This window comes from Lynx canadensis, chromosome B4 (genome assembly GCF_007474595.2).
Source record: "Lynx canadensis isolate LIC74 chromosome B4, mLynCan4.pri.v2, whole genome shotgun sequence".
NCBI lineage: Eukaryota > Metazoa > Chordata > Mammalia > Carnivora > Felidae > Lynx > Lynx canadensis.
In genome coordinates this window covers 21,064,297-21,087,119 of record NC_044309.1, presented here as the reverse complement: position 1 = coordinate 21,087,119, position 22,823 = coordinate 21,064,297, and the positions used below count along the sequence as shown (strand labels likewise).

Sequence of the window (22,823 nt, the reverse complement as noted above, 5' to 3'; positions counted from 1 at the left end):
GGAGGAGCAGAGGGGGAGAGAGAGAGAGAGAGAGAGAACGAGAGAATCTTAAGCAGGCTGTACGCTCAGCATGGAGCCCCACGTGGGGCTCGATCCCACAACTCTGGGATCATGACTTGAGCTGAAATCAAGAGTCGGACGCCCAACTGACTGAGCCACCCAGGCACTTCTGAAAAGCAACCCATTTTTTTAAAAACTGCTTTTTGTTGAGCTATAATTCACATGTAATACAAATGTACAATGTAAAATCCATTTGAAGTGTACAATTCAGTGTTGCTTAGTAGTCTTACAGGCTTCTGTAACCATTGTCACAATCTGATTTTAGAACATTTTCATCCCCTCTAAAAGAAACCAAACCTCCCGTCCCTTCCAGCCCCTACCCCCAGCGCTAGGCAACCACAGATCTACTTCCTGCCTCTGTAGGTTTGTGTGTGGTCGCTTGTGACTGGCTTCTTTCACTTAGCATAATGTTTTCAAGGTTCATCTGTGTTGCAGCACGTGGCATCGCTTCCTTCCTGTTGATTGTTGAGTAATATTCTGTTGTATGGACGGACCATGGTGTCTTTGTGCATGCATCAATTGATGTCTATTTGGGTTGTTTAGACTTTTTGGTTATTATGAATAATGCTGTGTGGACATATGTTTTCATTTCTCTTGGGTGTATCCGAGGAGCGAAATCTTTGGGTCCTATGGTAACTCTCTGTCTAACACGCCAAGGGCTTGCCAGACATTTTTCCAAAGCAGTTGTATCCCTTTGCTTATCAGCACGGATGTATCAGGTCTCTGGTTTCACTACGTCCTTGCTCATGCTTCCTAACGTCTTAGGGATTTACAGCTGTCCTAGTGGAGGGCAGTGGTATTTCACTGTGGTTTTCATTCTCATTTCCCTCATGGCTAATGATGTTGAGCCTCTTTTCATGTGCTTATTGGCCACATTCATCTCTCTCTCTCTCTCTTTCTCTCCCTCTCTCTCTCTCTCTCTCTCTCTCTCTTTTTTTTTTTTTTTTTTTTTTTTTTTTACAGAATTACTCATTTTTGAGAGAGAGAAAGAAAACACAAGTGGACAGGGGCAGAGAGAGAAAGGTAGAGAAAGAATCCCAAGCAGGCTCTACACTGTCAGCCCAGAGCCTGATGCGTGGCTTGAACTCAGGAACCGTGAGATCATGACCTGAGCCGAAGTCAGACACTTAACCAACTGAGCCACCCGGGTGCCCCTGAATCTTTTTTTGAAGAAGTGTGTCTTTTTTTGGAGCAATATATTTTGTCCATTTTTAAATTGGGTTATTTGTCTTTACTATTGAGTTGTAAAAATTCTTGCAGATAGAAGACCCTCATGAGAGATGTAATTTGCAAATCTCATCTCCCATTTGGTGGGTTTCTCTCCCTTTCTTGATAGCATTGTTTGCAGCATTAACATTTTCAGTTTTGACCTAGTCTGCCAGTTTATCTATTTTTTTTGTGTGTGTGTGTGGTTGTTGCTTCTGTCTTTGATGTCATATAATTACCTAAACCAAGATCACAAAGCTTTTAGAGAATTTGTAAAGACGTTATTTTACTCTACAGCTAGTACTGCTGGGTTTTTTATTTGTTCATTTTAAATTGTAAACCCTTCTGGGACAATACATATAGCGCACATTCATTTTAATAGCTGCGTAATATTCCGTGGTATAAATACGCCTTAATGTATTCAACCAGTATCTATTGATGGGCAAAAAGTCTTATTTCCAGTTTTTTGGGCTTGCCCCAAACAAGACTGCAAAAGTCCTTGTACATTTTTATTTTGTTTCTGGTGCCTTTGTTCCTGTAGAATACATTGCCTAGGATGGAATGGGCAGCTTCCTTCAAAATCTAAGTAGCTGAGATTTGTTCTGTATTGGAACGTGGATACTCTCGTCAGCCGATTAGGAAAAAAAAATTATGAATCTACTGTAAGCGAACTTTTCATCACGGTAAATTCATTTCAGAGAGCAGGGTTGCCTCATGATTCTTTGCTTTTTCAAAAGCTTGTTTTCTTTAGGGTGGGAGAAGACTGCTTCCCATACAGCAACAGAGTAACAGAAATACAGAAAGGTTTGGAAATAGCCACCAAGAAAAGTATGCCAGTGAGCCCTGCCTTCCATTTGGATTTATTGTTTGTGGGGTTTTTTTGGCCATGTGCTGCTGAAACAGAATTTAGGGACCTCATAAAGATATACACACACACCCAGGGTATGTCGGTGTGTAAACTTATGGGATCCCTCTGGTGAGCCTGTGCTAGCTCTTTGCTGAGGTCTGGTTAATGCATATTTAATTTCGTGTGTATTACTGAAAAGGGGATTGGCAGGGCTAAAAGTCATGCACCTGATATTTTTAGGCCATTGTGACAGAATAGGGACATGTAAAAAATAAAAGTCAAACAATTAAAAGTGAATATAATTTTTGTTATGTTTTATTCATACTGGTTTAAAAGGAGCGAGAAAGGGAAACTTCTTGGGGCTTTAACTGATGCGCTGGCTCCTAACATAATTAAATGGTCGGCTTTTCATTTAGAAGAACCAGAGTGGCAGGGAATGTTCTAGTATTTTTAGATTCTTTTTCTCTAGAGCCCTAATGGCCTATCATGTTGACTCTTCATTGGAACACACTTGCCTCTTTGTAATAAACCTTCAGATTGTTGCTGTTATTTAGACTTTGGTAGGGGGCTACTTTAGTGTCTTGGTGGCTGATTAAGATGCTAAGTTAGGGGCGCCTGGGTGGCGCAGTCGGTTAAGCGTCCGACTTCAGCCAGGTCACGATCTCGCGGTCCGTGAGTTCGAGCCCCGCGTCAGGCTCTGGGCTGATGGCTCGGAGCCTGGAGCCTGTTTCCGATTCTGTGTCTCCCTCTCTCTCTGCCCCTCCCCCGTTCATGCTCTGTCTCTCTCTGTCCCAAAAATAAAAATAAACGTTGGAAAAAAAAAAAAATTAAAAAAAAAAAAGATGCTAAGTTATATCTTAGGGTTTTGGGTTTTTTTTAATGTTTATTTATTTATTCTGAAAGAGAGAGCCAGCGTGCATGCATGCACACCACACTAGCAGGGTAAGGGCAGAGAGTGGGGCCAGTGGGGTGGGGGTGGGGGGGGTGTTGGAGGAGAGAGAATCCCAAGCAGGCTCCACACTGTCAGCACAGAGCCTGACATGGGGCTGGATCTCCCCGATCAAGAGATCATGACCTGAGCTGAAATCGAGAGTCAGACAGTCAACCGACTGAGCCACCTAGGTGCCCCCATCTTAGTGTTATTTTAAAAATTTATCTGATGGTTTTAGGCTCTGTTACTGATTGGTTTGAGTGTAACCAAGCAAACGGCAAGTAGGAAACTGTCAACCAGGGGTGCTTTTGAAGGCTTTTGTTTTTCTTTTATTATTAATGGAAACTTTAAAATATTTCAAAAGCAGAGAGAATAGTGTACTGAACCCCCATGAACCTCTGACTCATCTTCAACGTTTATCATCTCGGAGCCGATTCTGTGTCATTGTTCTGCTCAGCCCATATGGCAGCCACCAGTCACCTGCGGCTGCTCCTAGTTGAGGTGTGAACCACATCCTCCCCAACGGTTTCCAAGTTCTCTCCCTCCCGGGAGCTCTTAATTCTTCCCTGACCCACACGGGTAAGCACAAAACTTCCCCCTTCCCCACCCCTCATCCTCCTCTCCATAAGCTTGTTTGTTTCCTTTGTCACACTTGCACGACTTGTAGTTACTTAATTATTTGACTTGCCTGGTAAGTTTCAGTCTGACTCCCTACGGTAACATAACCTCCAGGAGGACCCTGGGAGGGGGGGAATCAGTGACTCCCCCCTGGTGATTCTGAGGTGATTCCCTTGTGAGCACACACACCGTGGCAGGAATGCTCAACCCAGGTGGACCTAAACCCTCTCTCACAAAGCGTGTATGTTGTAATCACCTTTACTCTCTTGACGTGAAACTCAGAGATTATAGAAATTATCTATACACATAATTTTAAGAAATGAATGTAATGGCCTAACTATAACATCAAAGAAAGTATAAGGAATTTGTAATAAAATAACGTGTTTTTGCCCCCCCCCCCCCCGCCCCCTTGCCCGTTTCTAGTATTGGCAGTGTGGTTTGTATTAAACTAGCCCTTTCTGCTAGATAGTCTTAAACTCTGGTTTATGTCTTTATAACACATACGAACAGTAGTAACGGTCCTGAACTGCTTGGTCCCTCGGTCACTTTCAGGTCTCTGCTAAAGAATTACCAGAGTCTGGCTCGAGTCCCTTACACAACAGCAGGCCCCCCCCTCCCGCCCCAACCAGCACTTACCACCCCTCTTAACTCAGCCTTTCCCCCCACATAGCACTGGGTACCACCTGACATTCTCTGCATTTTTTTCATTGCCTGTTTCCTCCCACTAAGAAGCTCCACGAAGGCAAGGGAATTTTCTCTTGAAAGCCCTCAGCACCTACCACAGTGTGTGGAATGCAGCAGGCGTTCAGGAGAGGTTCTGAAGCAAATGAATCCTTCGTGCTCTCTCGTGTGCTATGATCCTTCAGCAAGAAGGGCTTATGAGTGGCTGGATTTTGAGCTACTCTCCAAAATGGCTCCCTCATCAGCGCATCCTTGAGACGAGGCATTCCCTCTAGTCTTTTACCCTTGTTCTGCCATATTGGACAGTTGCTTGTAGAGGGAGGTGGTGTACCAGATGAAGAGAGTCATCACCTGTAACGTACTTGCTCGTGTCACATTCAGATTTTTAGGGTACCCCTCTTGATCCGAGATGGCGAGCTGAGAGGTGATCAGGTTGTCAGGTAGATTCTGACTCAGGATGGACAAGGACTTGACGTCTTGGGTGGTCACATTGCTGGTTGGCATCAAGACATCAGTAATGGAAAGTTCTGTCGGTCCCAGTTCCTAAAATAAGGGATGCAGTCTTTATTTGCCATTTAGGGGAACTTGGTAGACTTTTATGAAGTAGAAGGAACTTTGCGAAATGAAAGCACATGTTATCTGGGAATAATATTATGGGATAATAACTTTTGAAAAAATCCTCTACATTGAACGTTAAGAGGAGACCTAAAGAGGAGAGGCGTGAGGAGGAGGAGACGAATTGCCAGCTCCCATTCTAGAACATGGAGATGGTGTTGGGGGAGGGGGGTGGTGGCTGTGAGATGGCAATAGTTTATTCCTTTGCCTGTGAATGGTACCTGGGAGATATTGACCAGCATCCCAAAGTATTTAAGTAATAGATCATGTACATTGGGTTCTGTTACTTTGCCAAAGTGTAAGCCCGTTTCCTTTTTTCCAAGTCAGGAAATATAAAAGAAATATCGTGAGAGGATGGTGACCGAGGTTTAATGAGGCTTGAACGTTTCCTGGCCTTGTTTCTCTCCTCCGAACACTCTGTGGAGTGGACATGACAGCCAGCTTGGGGACTGGTAGTTCCTGTGTCATAAGAAATGTGTCACACTGATCATTTACGGGAACCATCTTGCTTGTTAAGGAGATTCTTTTCCTTACTTACAATGCCTTGTGTACTGGCCTTTCTTATTTGCTGTTTTTTCTCAACAGTGCTGTAAGAGTTAAAGCAAAGGTAATAATACTACCTCGTAATGGTGGCTATAATAGAAGAATCCCATTTGCTTGCTACTTTCTCCACTGTTGTGTTAATACAAACATTGTTTTCCCATAATCAATATACCAATCAATACTGTATGAACAATAAGCAATGTAAATGGTAAGAATGAAGGACCAGAAAGATGTCACATAACCAATGATGACCGCCCTGAGCTCTGTTCTCTGAAGGCAATTAACTAAGTTCTCTTTGATTAATGGTTACCTTAGCTACCTTCTACCTGCCTATGAAAAGTATAGTTGGTAACGTCTTAATAAGACGACACTGGTTGGGAATGCAAGCTGGTGCAGCCACTCTGGAAAACAGTATGGAGGTTCCTCAAAAAACTAAAAAGAGAACTACCCTATGACCCAGCAATTGCACTACTAGGCATTTATCCACGGGATACAGGTGTGCTGTTTCGAAGGGACACATGCACCCCCATGTTTATAGCGGCACTATGAACAATAGCCAAAGTATGGAAAGAATGGATGGATGGATGGATGGATAAAGAAGATGTGGTATATATGTATAATGGAGTATTACTCGGCAATCAAAAAGAATGAAATCTTGCATTTACAGCTACGTGGATGGAACTGGAGGGTATTATGCTAAGTGCAATTAGTCAGTCAGAGAAAGACAAAAATCATACGACTTCAGTCATATGAGGACTTTAAGAGACAAAACAGATGAACATAAGGGAAGGGAAGCAAAAATAATATAAAAACAGGGAGGGGGCCAAAACGGAAGAAACTCATAAATATGGAGAACGAACTGAGGGTTATGGGAGGGGTTGTGGGAGGGGGGATGGGCTAAATGGGTCAGGGGCACTAAGGAGTCTACTCCTGAAATCATTGTTGCACTCTATGCTAATTTGGATGCAAATTTAAAAAAATTAAAAAAAAAAAAAAGACACTGGTTAGTAGCCCAGTAGCCCAAATAAATGTTTTTAATGTTCTAAGGAATGTACACTTATAAAATTCCATTTTCAGAAGATCTTTCATGTGTCATCAGCTGAGACCAAGAGTAAAGAACTGTACCTCGCTTAGAAACTACTGGAGTAAAGTGCGTACGCAATAAATTCTTACTGCGTGCATACCTGGGTGGTGGAAGGAACGAACTTTGGTCGGTGAAAGCAAATGATCTCCCCCTTTTTTGTTCCCACGTGTCTTCCTCTCTCCCTCTCCGAGTACTGTAGCGTGATTCTTAGGAGCAGAGGTGTCTGATAAGCATGGAAATAGTGCTTTTGAAGGCAGGGTTCACCAAAGGAAAGCGATCGAAGACAAAAGGGATTGTTCGCAAGTAGCATCTGTATCAACAGATGGGAAGACTAGTCAACGTGTCTGTCGTCAATACCTGCCACGTGCAGTCCGCGTCCGAGGTCTATCTACCAGTTGCTCTAAGAAATTAAGGAAAGTGGAGGTCTGTGTCCCTGTGGTTAAATATTTCGTGGCCAGCATCACGGGCTAGGTGTGACACCATAATTAGGTGGCAGATGAAAAGCAAAGGTTCCGTGTATGGGCAAGAGGGTGGGGTAAAGAGGCCGTGCTTGCACAGCACATTCCTGCAGAAAATAAGTTGGTCTTTCAGTTGGTGAAACGACTCTTCATTTGGCTGTAATATTCCTCCGGGAGGGCTTCGTGAATTCAATAAAACAAAGCTCCAGAAAAACCTATTCTGTTTGAGGGAATATATAATTAACCCATAGAAATTAGTGCCATCCAGTATATTACTGAGAAAAAAAAAATAAGGATTAAATACCGGTATGAATAAAAATAGTGTCTGTTATTGTTCTCTCTGGGATAAAATTACCAGGACTGCCAATCATGCTGCTTGAGGGTCTGGTTTGTTATTGGCTGGGTTGGGAACAGCGCTTTCTGTCTCCCTGTTACATAATGGTCCGTAGTCAGGTGAATAGCGGGATCCTTCCCTCCCCACCCCCCCAACTTTTGCCAGATGGGCCGGCTGTGAGCCGCTACAGTTACAGAAAAGGCAGTTATGCTTGTGTTGGAGTTACGTCTGGTGTATGTTAAAATGCTGTTAGAATAATTTTTGTACCTTTCAAAATTCCTTTCTGCACGTTGCACACCATCCCGTCTGGAAGCTACACCTGCGGAGCTGAGCCCAGGACACGTGGTTCTAGTCCGAGGTCTACCTTTGACTGCGGTGGTTAATTTATAAACGTCGATCGCATTTCCTGCATTGAGTTCCGAACAAACAAAAAAGCGTAACACCCAGTTCCTGCCTGTAAGGAATCGGTTTAGTGGGAGGGTCACCCACGCAAACACAATGGTCACGTGTGACGGACGGTTTTGCAGCATCAGGGAAGGAACCCACACCACCCCTGGTGGGGCGCAGCGGGGCGTGGCCTCCCTGGGGCTCAGGGGACTCTCGGGGCCTTCAGGCCAGAGGCGCAAGTCCTAATCGCACAAGTCCTAGCACCCAGGTGTGTTCAGAGGAGTCAGGGCTCCTCCACAGGCGGCCCTGCACGGGGAAGCAGGGGCGAGGCTGCAGGACTGAGATCTCTGGATCTCGGTTTCTGCCCCTGAAGATGGGGCTGTGCCGACACCACAAGACTGCTAAGGAACTCGCTCGTTGTGTTGAGGACTTTCACAAGGCCGCTGCCGGGAAGAAAAGCGGAACTCTCATTTGCCTTCACCCATCTAGGGTTCGTTGGCCAAGGCCCTATAAATTAGACTGACAAAAGACAGATTAACAGGAAAAAAACAAACACAAGCTTATTAACATGCAGTTACAGTTAACAGTCACAGCCACAGTTATAAGTACCCAGTGATAAGTAGCACCCAGTGATAAGTAGCAAAGGAATGGTTAGAATTTGGGTCCACATACCTAATTTAGGGGAGAAAGGGAGGGAGAGAGGGGGCTTTTGGAAAGGCACATGGCATTTTGGAAAGATCAGCGGGCCCTTGGGAGAATCAATGGGAGATGAGATAGTTTGTGACAAAGTCTGGGTGTGGTGCTGAGTTCTCTCTGAGAAGAGAAGGTCTGAGTTGCTCTGGGGGAGCAGAATTGAGTTCTGCTTTGGGGCAGATATGGGATTTCCAGAACTCAGATGCCTTCAGTTCAGAAGAATTTGTATGCGTCACTGGTATATTTGGGGGTGGGACATGCTAATCCTTTTTTGCTGCTCCTTGATCAATAACCTATTAACCTGCCAGCCCACCATCTTAGAGTGTTGAGGTCTGAGTATTTACTGTCTGGAGTTGACAGCATTTTGGAGGGGACATTCTAATTCAAGGTTGGCATGACTCATGATTGAGTTATCAGACTCTTCTGTTTCTCTTTGTGTAGTGTCAGTTGGTCTTTATCTCTGTCTGTCTCGTGCAGGCTGCTGTCTTGCTTTCTGCCCGTTCTTAATCTGTCCTTCTGGAATTTATCTCTGCCGCCATCTCCTCTGGACAAGTGTTCATTTCTGTTTACCCTGGCCCTTCCCCAGTTCCCACACGCTTGGCTGGATTTGTCCCTGAAACGTCTCAGGTGCACCTTTGACGGACGTGCCTGGTATCTTCAAGCGTTTGTATTAGTGTGAAACGTGCATGAGTAAGAAACTGATGCGAACATGTTCTTAAGGTTAAACCACCGTGGATAAGGAATCTCTTCATCCGTTTTTCTAATTCCCTGGAAGCAGTGTGGAGGTGGAAACCGATTTCCTGTTCAGATAGATTCCCTACGTTGGAGTCTGTGCTTTCAGCCCCATCCCTCCCTGAGGGGCTCTTTGGGACAGCCAGCAGGGGCTTGGTGCTCCCCGTGCTCCTGCTGAGGTATTATTCATGGTGTAATGAGATTCAAGGTGTTAGATGGCTAGGTTCCTTGGTCTATCCTTAAGAGAAAAAGAATGACAAGGAGTCTTTTTGGAGGAAGAACCTTTGCTTTTAGTTGATTTTTGTTGTTAGAGAATGTATGCAAAACATAGCTGTATATTTTTGTAATAATTTTGATTCCACTGAAACCTTGGGTGCCAAAAGAGATTATTTCCTATTAACATGTTATTAGTTATTTTGATAATTTATTCTTCCTAGTGGGTACTTGTCCAAACATTTTTTTGTTTAATGGTAACAGGCCTGCCTACTTCCTGAAAGAACAACAGCTTCTTTACATTCAGCTAGAAAAATATTCTTGGAGGATAGTCCTAGACTGTCTAGTGTGTGTGTGTGTGTGCGTGTGTGTGTGTGTGTGTAGACATGTAGACTCTAACTAAATCTGGACATTAAGGCAATTCAAAGTGAGAACTGTCCTCTTCTCAGTAACCCTTTTCCAAGCCTCACTTCAGTGACATTTCCTAAAAAAGGCCCGCACTGGCCCCTCAGCTCTGACTGTACCCTGTGTAACTGCTCACATCCGCTGTAACTATTCACACAGCCTTCAAGCTTCGAGGGGCCTGCGCGATCTCATTTCCTGCCGTGCCTCCCACCTGTGCCCACACTCAGGCTGCCGCCTTCCGCCAGACGCCCTGATCCCCGAGCATGTGGTGGTGGAAATTAAAGGAGATGGTTGAGGTGAAAGCCTTAGAACAGTGGCTGACCATAGTAAGTCATCAACATCCATCATCAATGTGCTGTCTCCATCCAGAGGAGACCAGTAGTTAAGGTTCATCAGATCTTTCCTCCTTTCTTTCTTTGCATTTTAATTCAAATTTCTTTCTGTGAATTGTTTATTGCCAAGGACGTTAAGTAAATAGTTTAGTTTTGAATTCACCATTTTGACAGTATTTCAGATAAATATATATCTTTTTAAAGGCTTTTCTATTTTAAGTAATCTCTACACCCAACATGGGGCTCGAACTCACAACCCCAAGGTCAAGAGTCACATGCTGTACCGACTGAGCCAGCCAGGCACCCCTAGACGAATATATTTTTATTTTGTGTATGTGTATAAATACCTATATGTATTCTGTACACATACATATGTATATATAAAATGTTTTCCCCAGCTCTTCTCTAAGAAATTACCGGAAACACTGGTATTCACCACCGGGTCTGGTTGGGTCCCGGAACAGTCATTGCTGCTGGATGCCCGGAGTGGTCGCGCTGGTCCGATGCTTCCTTCTCTGCTTTCTCTTCCCCCCAAGTCTGTTCATTTCAGGAGCTTTGTGCTCACTGCATCTATGACAATACTTGCCATCAGTTTCCAGTGTCACACTTACATTAGAAGCCAATCAACTGGTTTCCCTTTTCCTTCCTTCCTTCCTTCCTTCCTTCCTTCCTTCCTTCCTTCCTTCCTTCCTTCCTTCCTATTTCTTTCTTTCTTTCTCCCTTTCTCCTTTTCTCTTCTTTCTTTCTTTCTTTCTTTCTTTCTTTCTTCTTTCTTTCTTCCTGCCTTCACTTCTTCCTTATTCCTTCCTCCTTCCTTCCTTCCTTCCTTCCTTTCCTCCTTCCTTACTTCGTTCCAGTTAGAGGTGGACCTATGCTACCATCCCTGGCAAGACTTTTTGGTCCCTTTTCCACCAGAAGCCAGCCTGCTCTGAACTCAGATGGAGACAACATCTGTAACCAGACCCGTCCTTCCTCATGCCCTTTTCCTAGCTCAGTTTCCATTCAGACAGGGTGGGGGTTTTTTTCAGTTATGCATATGACTATCCTTCCCTCGTTTTTGATCTTCAAACCTCTCCTGTTTTCCATTTTATTGCCTTCTCTTTGTATACCAAACAATCTCCCTGGTTATAGCTGAAAAACCTGTAGTTAGCACCTGTGACACTTAACCATCAAAGAGTTTTGGAACCATACGTTTTTGAAGTAAAATGAGGCTTTCATAGAGTGTCCTTAGTCTCCAGAGCTCTTGAAAGCTCCATGGAGATGTTAAATGGTCTCTTTAGTTACACGGTGCTTTCCCTAAACCAAATGTACACTGATAATTTTCTATATGATAACAGTGTATTATCACCTAGCAGCAAAAGAATGGCTATTGAAACCAGGAGTGTTTTACTGAGGAAAAAAGCATATTAAGTAGATAAGAATTTACAGAAGCCAGACAGGAAGATATATTCCCAAAGTTTGTTATTAGGTTATTTCATTTGCTTGTTTTAACAAAAACAGCCCCAACCATGTTTTGCCTAAGCACTAGGCTTCCAGAGAAGTAAATACGTCATATAATTTCCATTGCTGTTTTCTTTAGCAGAATCTTTTGACTTTTATTATTTTATTATTATTATTTTAGCTTATTATTTATTTTCAGAGAGAGAGTGGGAGGGGTAGAGGGGAAAGAGAGAGAGAGAGGAAGAGAATCCCAAGCAGGCTCCACACTGTCAGTGCAAGAGCGCGATGCGGGGCTGGGACCCACGGACTGTGAGATAACGACCTGAGCCCAAATCAAGAGTCGGACGCTCAACCAGCTGAGCCACCCAGGCACCCTGGTTTTTGCTTAATGTCTTGTATTGATGGACAGAATGGGTATTGCAAAGGGAGAGTATTCTCTGCATTGAAACACATGTAACAGTATTTCATTTACATACGGGTCATATAGAGTTTTGTGGACTAGCTTAGAAAACCAACTTCTGTTTAGAACATTGAATTTTAATTTTTTTTTTTTTTCCTTTTCAACGTTTTTATTTATTTTTGGGACAGAGAGAGACAGAGCATGAACGGGGGAGGGGCAGAGAGAGAGGGAGACACAGAATCGGAAGCAGGCTCCAGGCTCTGAGCCATCAGCCCAGAGCCCGACGCGGGGCTCGAACTCACGGACCGCGAGATCGTGACCTGGCTGAAGTCGGACGCTTAACCGACTGCGCCACCCAGGCGCCCTAGAACATTGAATTTTAGAGAAAACGTATTCTGAGTTGGAAGCTGCCGTATTTGTCAGCCAACAAAGGACTTTCACTTTGAACCTTATTGAAATGTGATCCGGAAGCTTTAGTTCAACCAACATAGTGAAGGAAGAAAACCATTTTGCTAATCAGCCAGCAAAGGCCCTGGTTTCGCTTTGATATCAACCTGTTGTCTTTTAGTTAGCGATAGTTGGTGATGAAAACACCTACTGAGAAACTTTTGGAGAATCTTAAAAATTTTAATGAGTATAAATTTCAATACCCCAAATTAATCTTTAATTTTAAAGACAAGTAAAAAATGTTACATATACAGTCCACCGAAACCTTTAGGATTTTTCATGGCTAAGACTCCTATCAGCCATGAAACCGTGACCTACTTGTAAAATATTTTGAAGGGGTTTAAATACTGGTATTCACAGTTGTTTTTTTTTCCAAATGATCTTTTTACAGGTATTAGTCTGTGGGGAAAGTGGTCTGAAAAAACACATTTCCTAGTTAAGAAATACAAGTCAAGGTATTCACTTTCCAAGAGAATTTCCAATTTATAACCTCCCACATTAATGTCTGGTGTGTGAAAACATGTGTCCGTGGGAATATTAACAGGAAAGATTTCATTTGTTAGGTGTTAATTGTTTTTATGACCATTCGCTTTATAACGATCCTTGGTTTGTTGAAGAATGATTAAAGCCACATAGACGTGACTTGTCACTGTAACTTTTGGGTGAAAGCCAGCACATTGAAGCCAAGGAGTTCATAGTGGCATCTTAGGTATTGCTACCGTAATTGTAATTTGTATTCCATGAAATAATCATGCAGTACTTGAGGAGTAGTATGCTGTATCGAGTACATATATCAAAATTTGCTGGTTACTTCTTTCCTGTATGAGAAATTAAATTAGGACTATTAAGGGAATGTAATTGAACCCTGGTTATTGAATTTCCTTGCTACTGATCAAAATCTTGCTCTCTTTTTTTTTTTAACGTTTATTTATTTTTTGAGACAGAGAGAGAGAGACAGAGCATGAACGGGGGAGGGGCAGAGAGAGAGGGAGACACAGCATCTAAAGGAGGCGCCAGGCTCTGAGCTGTCAGCTCAGAGCCCGACGCGGGGCTCGAACTCACGGACCGCGAGATCGTGAACTGAGCTGAAGTGGACGCTTAACGACTGAGCCACCGAGGCGCCCCGAAATCTGCTCTCTTAAGCGTCGTGGTGAAACCATTAGTATCCAGTCTACATGGTAAAATACAGGGTTTATGAAAGGTATCTGTGTCAGTCAATATAGTATAATTTTTACAAATAAAAGCCTATGGGTTAGAAACATGAGGGTTTTTTTTTTTCATTGTATTTGGTATAATTATTAATATGGTCAATGAATTTTGCTTAAAAGTACGTTTTACTACCGAAGTAGTGAGTGGATTCACCTGCCCTTTTATTCATGGCCCACAGAATAGCTTCAGCTAATGACTTTTTTTTTTTTAATTTTTTTTAATGTTATTTATTTTTGAGGAGACAGAGACAGAGCATGAGCAGGGAAGGGGCAGAGAGAGAGAGAGGGAGACACAGAATCCAAAGCAGGCTCCAGTGTTCTGAGCCATCAGCACAGATCCCGATGCGGGGCTTGAACCCATGAGCTGTGAGATCATGACCTGAGCTGAAGTCGGACGCCCAACCGACCGAGCCACCCAGGCGCCTCGCTAATGACTTAACTTTCTTGCAGAGGTGTGAACATTGGTTGTTCTGATGCTATGCTGGCTCATTAGTCTTAATTAGCACAGGACTATTAAAACTTTTTACGAATGTAATGCAAAAATGTCTATTTGAGAAGCAGAGGGGTAGGGTTTATCAAATGCAGGCAACTGCTTGAAAAGCTGGGTTTCAGATAGGGCCTGCAGAGAAGGAGGTGCCCAAAAACAGTACGGGGAGTGCTTAGGTACATAGGAAGAACCACAGGCGGGGTCTGTGTGGGCCGAAGCAAGCGTTTTTGATAAGCCAGTTGTAAGATGTTGACAGAATGGCTGTGCTCGCCTTTGGGTTTGGAGCTACCTTCTGAGTAGAATTTTAGAGCTGCTCGATGGTTTTCCCTAAGTATTAGATTGTATCTTTTTGGACTGATACATTTTCAAAACAGATTTCCTAATTTCATTCCTTCCTGCTGCTTTTCTTTGGCAAATTGGGAAAAGACCTTGAAAGGTCCTGGCTTTTTCTTGTGACTTGTGTATATGTCGTTTCCTCCCCCCAGCCCCTCCCCTTTAGTTTAAACGGCCAACATAAAAACTATGGTTGATAATTAGGAAGGAATGCAATCTATTTTAAAGTCATCATCTCAACATTTTTCAAATGTTTATTTTGAATTCATGGTGGAAGAATTGTATAATCTGTTTTTCTGTGTTTTTTCTTTTAATTTTTTTTTCAACGTTTATTTATTTTGGGGACAGAGAGAGACAGAGCATGAACGGGGGAGGGGCAGAGAGAGAGGGAGACACAGAATCGGAAACAGGCTCCAGGCTCCGAGCCATCAGCCCAGAGCCTGACGCGGGGCTCGAACTCCCGGACCGCGAGATCGTGACCTGGCTGAAGTCGGATGCTTAACCGACTGCGCCACCCAGGCGCCCCATTTTCTTGTAGTATTAATAGATAAAAGCATTATAGGGAAGCAAAGAGAGTAATAAAAGCACAAATCATTATCACTGGAATTTTAGGAGAATAATTAAAATGTGTTCAGTGGGTATTTAATTTTCTCCTGAAGTCGTAGGTGATAAGTCAGCCTTTACTTGGCCAAGTTTATTAGAAACCTATCTCAAACATCGTAGAGAGTCTTAATATGTAATATGTTTATAGTCTTTCTGGAGAGCCATCTGGAAATATCTATCAAAGTTAAAATATATACAGCCTTTGATCCCAGTCCCACTCCTGATCATCTATCTCCTAGAAAGCACTGGTTATGAAGGTTATACATACAAGCACACTTCTTGCATCATATTGTATAGCATCAAAACATGGGAAACAAAATAGAATGGCCAAATAAATCGTAGCACATTCATACTCTGTAGTGTTAAGTAGCTGTTAAAAGTAATTTAGACGAATTGAGTAAACTCTAAGATGTAGTTCAGGGAAAGGAAGGTTCAGATAAGCATATGCAATATGATTCCATATTTTAAAAGCACAAAGCATTTTCTCTGTGTTGCATTTATCTTCACACATACCCCCCCCTCCACCCACCCCCAGCTGTCAACATTGGCTGAGAGGTTTTGGAGTGGCAGGAAGTTTGAGGGGAAAAAAGTGAAGTGGTAAGACAGACACAGAGCCAGTTGTTAATGTAAAAGTATATACATGTACATGCGTATGTGTATGTATATGTGGATACATTGAGATTACACATAAAAAATGTGCATATAAGAATGTTTAAACTATTCGTGGTGGTTATCTTAGTTATTGGTATTATAGTAAGGATTTTATATCTTTCCTAATTTTTCTCTTTGAGTTTTTTTTTTAATGTTTATTTATTTTTGAGACAGAGAGAGACAGAGCATGAACGGGGGAGGGGCAGAGAGAGAGGGAGACACAGAATCGGAAGCAGGCTCCAAGCTCTGAGCCGTCAGCACAGAGCCCGACACGGGGCTCGAACTCACGGACCGCGAGATCATGACCTGAGCCGAAGTCAGACGCTTAACCGACTGAGCCACCCAGGCGCCCCTAAGGATTTATTATTTTTTAATTATTAGTATTTATTTTAGAGAGACAGAGACCACTAGCTGGGGAGAGGTGCAGAGGGAGAGAGAAAGAGAATCCTACGAAGACTCCATGCTCAGTGTGGAACCCGATGTGCAGCTCAATCCCACGACCCTGGGATCATGACATGGGCCAAAATCAAGAGTTGGACACTCACCCGACTGAGCCGCCCAGATGCCTCACGATTTTTTCCTTTTAGGTAATCTCTATACCCAACGTGGGGCTCGAACTCACAGCCCTGAGATCAAGAGTCCTATGTTCTACTGACTGAGCCAGCCGGGTGCTTGGAAGCCCCAAACCTTTCACGAAATACGAACATCTAAATACATTCTTAGTTTACAAATGAAAATACTGTGGCTCTGGGATAGTAATTTGTATTAATATCATAAAGGTGTTTCTTTTGTGTTACCTCTTTAAAACATTAGTATTAAACAGTAAAAAGTAAAACATTTCAGAATTACAGCGTTTTTGTCTAAAAGCATGTGGACTGCAAACTGAAAATAAAGGGAAAGGCTGATACATGTAACCACATGAAAATGGAAACTTCTTATCATCAATGCTTACCATAACCAAAAGCAAAAGAAAGCCTGGCGGAAAATTGGCAACCACAAAGGCATACTAATTTGTATGGTATGATCAAGAGGAAAAACTTGAGTAGGAGATGGGTAAAACAACATGAACAGGAAAAACCACAGGTAACGAGATGTAAATAGCCACAAATATGAAAATGTTCAACCGCAGTAGTAATTAGTGTAAGTTAAAACGGTACTTACACGTTGCTGATAAGAATATAATAAAGTCTCTGTGGATGATAGATATGCGCACCTCTGACCCAGTAGTTTCCACTTCTAGGAATTTCTCATGCCTTAGCTAGTTAGAAACATCTTTTGAAAAATGTGTGCACAGTGATGTTGATCATGCAGCTTTGTTTATAATGGCCAGAAATAAGGGAAAAATCAGAAGTGCATAGAGTAAGAGGATAGTTAAATTTTGGTATGGCTATACAAACGTACCTACTACGTTTGCCATTTTTGTAGAAAAATGTATGTCTAGAGCATTGCATGGAAAAAATGTCTGGAGGAATATATGTCAAAACATCGTAATATCCCTGGATGATGGAGTGAGTGATTTTTATTTTCTTGACTCTCTGCATTTTTTTTTTTTTTTTTTTTTTTTTTAGTATTCTGATATAAATCTCAAACCGTTAAAGTGTGGTGTCGACATCCCAGTACATTTCAAAATTTGCGAATCTAATATGCAATATGTTCACCTTCAACAATGGACCTGTATTATTTTACAATTAGAAAAAGAATGACTTTGTTCATTTGATACATTTTATAAAGGCCAAACAGGAAACCACATGGAGAATACACTTCAAAGTTAGAGGGGGAGGAGGAGGTTCAAAGTCGTGAACACTTATTAAGCAGCAACTGTGTGCTAGCTTGTTTCAATTAAGTATTCCTTTATTTGCTAATTTAGCAAATCTCTATTAATCGCCTGCTGTTGTGTTACAGCAGTCAAAAGAAACAAACCTTTTTTGTTGTTGTTGTTGTTGCTGTTTTGTTTTGAAAAGGACATAGCCTCAGAAATACGTCCTCTGAGATTCCACAGCTAGTTAATTGGAAAGCCAAGGATTTCACTCCAGCTAGAATGGCCAGGATCGTCTCAATGTACCACTGACGTGAAGCGCAAAGATTTGATCTACCGTTGGTCAGCACATTGTTGGTAGGATTAGGAGAATATACGTCCTAATTCCAGGCTGATCCCAGAAGTTTGGGGCTTACCAACTGCCTCCCCTTTCTCCTGGGTCTGGGACAGGCAACGCCCAGGCTCACAGATTCCTGTTTTGGTCGGGTGGTCAGATTTTATGGGGACCATTTGTATTGAGCTGTTCCCATCATTGCCTTTTTTGCCCTTTCCCTACCTCCCTGTGTCCACACACTCTCTGTTAGTGTAGTCTCTCCATTTCCTGGCCAGGGCCCCTGCCTGCCTAAGCCACTTGTGGTCATCAGGCTAAAGGTTCCTTTTTCCTTTTACATGACCTCACATCTTGTCAAATGAGCTTTTTGGATTTTTTATGTATTTTTAAAATATTTTATTTTTTGAGAGAGAGAGAGACAGAGACAGAGCGCCAACAGGGGAGGGACAGAGAGAGAGAGAGGGAGACACAGAATCCGAAGCAGGCGCCAGGCTTCGAGCTGTAGCACACAGCCTGACATGGGGCTCGAACTCACAAACCGCAGGATCATGACCTGAGCCGAAGTCGGCGCTCAACCGACTGAGCCACCCAGGAGCCCCTCGAGTGAGCTTTTAATCTAACTTAGGAGTGTACTTCCACAGATGAACAGTGATGCGTCCTTGCCCCTGAAAGGACAGAGCTGAACACCAGCCACAAGAATCCTTAATTATGTGCAGAATGTTTTCAATCACATCTCCTGTCAGGCTCACAAATACCGAATCGAGGTTGCCTTTTGGAAACCTCACCGTAGAGCATTTCAGAAATCCACTTCAGCCTTCGGCAGAATCTCACGGAAATGTTGGACCGGAACCAGAGGAAAGAACCCTTTTGATCTTCCAAAAGGCACTTGGTTCTTTGAATTATACTTAGGGAAGGGGAGAGGGAAAGGATTTTAGTGTGGGAAGGTAGGAGAGAGAACTGATGGAAGAATGCAGTGTGCTAGGAAAATGCAGATGCCTGGACTAAATGATTTTAGTCTGTTTTTAAAAATGAAATTGTAGCGGGATAGCCAAGCGCAGAGTGTAGTAAAGAGGGAGTGTGCAAAACTGTGCATTGGAAGTGGAGACCAGACAGAGTCTTTTCCTTTCTGCTTCCTGCATTGAGTGGTGCATAGTTATTTGAGCTGTCCTGTTACTGAGTTGTCCCTGCTCCCAGCTTTCCAGAGTTGAAATCATCGTAAACTGTCAAAGCTGCCCATTCTGCTGGGTAAGTTTTTATTCTCACAAATTAAGAGGTTCATGTCGGCCTCTGAATTTCCTAGGATTCTTTCCACATCCCATTCTCTTATCCGAATTTCCTCTAGTGGTTGCCTAGGTTTTTCCTCCTATGAGTGGTTTTCTCATTTCCAGGAGCCTCTTCTCTCCTGTCCTCTGCCCCTAGAATCTGTGTGTAGTGTCTGTAACTCCGTGCTCTGAAACACTGAAAATAATAGGCTCATTGATTGAGTCATTCAAACAGCATTGGTTGGGTACCTACTGCCCTTACCAGTTACCAGGGCAAGAACATCAGCAAAAAACAAGGTTCTTGCCTTTGAAGAGCTTATGGTTTAATTTAAAGGCACACACACACGTAAACCACGCAGTTGGAATAGCGTTGTGAACGTCTGAAGAACCGGGGGCAGCGGGCTGGCCTCTAGCAAGCCCGAAGGGGGCAGCTGGGAGGGGGAAGGACAGAGGGGCTTGAGGGCTTTCCGTGAGCCTACAGCTTCTGTCCCATGGTGATCTCATCACCCTGAAGGTAGGATTTCCGGTGTCTGGCAGGGAATCCCTTTGCTGTCCTCTGCTTCTTCCTCTGTGTTATCAGCCTTGCTTGCCCTTGCATTCCTAGGAAACATTGCCCCCATAGTCTGCTCCCTCCTTCCTTGGGAACTCAGTTAAAAAAAATTTTTTTTTTAATGTTTATTTATTTTTGAGAGACAGAGTGTGAGCCGGGGAGGGGCAGAGAGAGAGAGAGAGAGAGAGAGAGAAAGACAGACATAGAATCTGAAGAGGCTCCAGGCTCTGAGCCGTCAGCATAGAGCCCGACGCAGGGCTCGAACTCACAAGCTGTGAGATCATGACCTGGGCCAAGGTTGGACGCTCAACTGACTGAGCCACCCAGGCGCCCCTGGAACTCAGTTTAAAATGGCCCCCTCCTTGGCGCCTGGGTGGCTCAGTCGGTTGAGCATCCGACTTAGGCTCAGGTCATGATCTCACGGTCCGTGGGTTAGAGCCCTGCATCGGGCTCTGGGCTGACAGCTCAGAGCCTAGAGCCTGTTTTGGATTCTGTGTCTCCCTCTCTCTCTGACCCTCCCCCGTTCATGCTCTGTCTCTCTCTGTCTCAAAAATAAATAAACGTTAAAAAAAAAAAATTAAAAAACCCGTAAAGAGCATTTCTTTAAAAAAAAAAAAAAAAAAGGCCCTCTCCTTGAAACCTCCTTGACTGGCCCCACCTCGGGGATGGGCATTGTGGCCTGATTTCAGGACATGTGATGCTTCCTGTCTTTGTTCTCACATATTAAAAGAATTCGTACAGATCAGTGTAGCCTAATCTACTGGAGTCTGAATTACAAATAAGATGAGGGGCACCTGGCTGGCTCAGACGGTAGAGCAGGTGACTCTTGATCTCGGGGTCGGGATCCAGCCCCACGTTGGGCGTGGAGCCTACTTTAAAAAACAAGACAAAACCAAGATGAAGTTGGAGGAGAACTACCACAGGAAAACTCCATCTGATTAATTTCAGTTGCCTGCAGATAATGATTTTGTCATGTTGTGGCTTGTAACTGTAAGGACTGAAAAAAAACTGATCGAAGTTAAAAAACACTCAAGTCTTTAGCATGTAGATGAACTGAGGTGGTGTTCAGGTTCCATGACACATTTTTTTTTTACTTTAAAAACATCCTGAAGGGTTTCCTGGGTGGCTCAGTTAAGCGTCTGACTTCCGCCCAGGTCATGATGTCCGTTTGTGGGTTTGAGCGCTTCATCCGGCTCCGCACTCTCAGTGCAGAGCCTGCTTGGGATTCTCTCTCGCTCCCTCTCTCGCTCCCTCTCCGTCTCTCTCCCTCTCTCTCCCTGCCCTTCCCTCACTTGTACTTTCTCTCTCTCTTTCAAAATAAATAAACTTTAAAAAAATGTGAAGAATTGCCTCATTTGAGATTAAGATTCTTGGAAATTATTAGCAAGATGAGTCCGTTTCTAATTCTCCTTATCTTTCACGAGCACATCCTTTATGCAAAATGAGACAGGCATGTACTTGGTATGTGTTTAGTGGGATCCTATGAGTCATAAAATACACAGATCACCTAGATTCTTGTCTGCCTTCTTACCTGCCTTTTGAAAGACAATTCGGTGTTTTTGTTTTTTTTTTTCAACGTTTATTTATTTTTGGGACAGAGAGAGACAGAGCATGAACGGGGGAGGGGCAGAGAGAGAGGGAGACACAGAATCGGAAACAGGCTCCAGGCTCTGAGCCATCAGCCCCAGAGCCCGACGCGGGGCTTGAACTCACGGACCGCAAGATAGTGACCTGGCTGAAGTCGGACGCTTAACCGACTGCGCCACCCAGGCGCCCCGACAATTCAGTATTTCAATAAACACGTGTTGAACACTGATGGTGCACCCAACCTCGTAGCAAGGAGTAAGTGCTGGGGATACAGGGATGAGTTCAGGTGGTTTCATGTCTCAGGGAACACACGTCCAGCAAGGCAGAAAATCATGGAAACAGTCCTCAAAGCTTGTCTGGTGCGTGAAGGACGCAGTGTTTGTCCTCTGTAGCTGGGAAGGACAGAGTTCTGCTGTGGTGGGGGTGTGTGGGCCGGTAGGGAAAGCGTCACAAGAGTTGTGACATTTAAGCCACACTAAAGATAACCAAGCTCTATCTACTGCAGCCTTATCACCCTGACAACAGCCCCTAAAAGGGATCCCTAATAGAATTTGTTTCGTGATGGCTGGTAAAGAAATGAAGGCTTCTCGTCTGGTTTGTCCTCATAGTAATTGAATGGTTTTGTAATATGTGTTACGAGTATATCGGGCAGTATATGCTTAGGAATAGAAAAAGACCATCCCTGAAACCTGACAAAAGCTATATTTTTCAAATCAAATTCAACGGTTAGAACCAGAAGGAGCCAGGACCCACCCAGTCCAACCTCCTCACAGGCTGAGACCACAGGGGCAGTTATTTGTCTGGTTTGTCCAGCCAGCAGGGCGGCGACAGCAGATCTCTTATACTCTGGTTAGGGCACAGTCCACGGGGCTGAGCTGCCCCCAGCAGTTTGTAGGGGCCTGGAAATCTGCTTAAGGGCATTGTAGAGCTCACGAGGGGCAGGGTGGGGTGGGCAGAGATCAACTTTGCTGAATTCAGTTTTCTCTTCTTTAAAATGGATGTAGACATTCATATCTAATGGACTTGTTCTGCAGAGTTTATGAGATTATATATGTAAAACGCCTGGGATATTACAGGGTTTAGGATAGTGGCTTAGTGTTAATTAAAAAAGGAGAACTGCCCTCATTCTCATTCCTATGGGATCTTTTGCTGTGTACCAACTATATAATCCCAATGTGTTGATAAGACAGAGGAGATTTGGTAAAAATCAAAGAAGCTTCTCGTTTAAGGTTTCTTTAAAACAGGTGTGGAATTTGTTCTAGGTGTGGTTTTCGAATTTGAATTCTTTTCCACTGTCTCACTTTATTTTGACCTTTTGGTAGTTTAAATCCATTCTCCGTCCTGCTTTTCTTTTTATTGTATTTGTGTCCGTTTAACATGTATTTTATCCAAGTCCTGGGATTCCTGTATGTATATAACACATTAATGTACCGTGGTCCATTTCTCCACTAGTGCGTGTTCAGGTGTTCAGGCATTAGGTTGCAAAGGGTTAGAATTCTTTCCAGGGATAAATCTCTTCTATTGCCACTTGTGTCACATTCAACATTTTGAATTTTTTTTTTTTTAATAACTGTTACATTTTCTGATTAGCAGCATTTTCCTAAAATGATTTCTATTGGGGCATGACAT

General features: G+C 43.4%; 1 protein-coding gene and 1 long non-coding RNA gene across 2 annotated transcripts in view; both read left to right on the top strand.

Moving 5' to 3' along the window:
- The window catches only part of PIP4K2A (phosphatidylinositol-5-phosphate 4-kinase type 2 alpha), a 192,109-nt gene that overhangs the window by 43,658 nt on the left and 125,628 nt on the right, over nucleotides 1–22,823 (top strand).
- LOC116738181 lies at nucleotides 1,197–18,227 on the top strand. The gene is made up of 3 exons (XR_004343851.1): nucleotides 1,197–1,949; nucleotides 3,409–3,623; nucleotides 18,204–18,227. It is a non-coding gene; the product is annotated as an uncharacterized LOC116738181 (long non-coding RNA).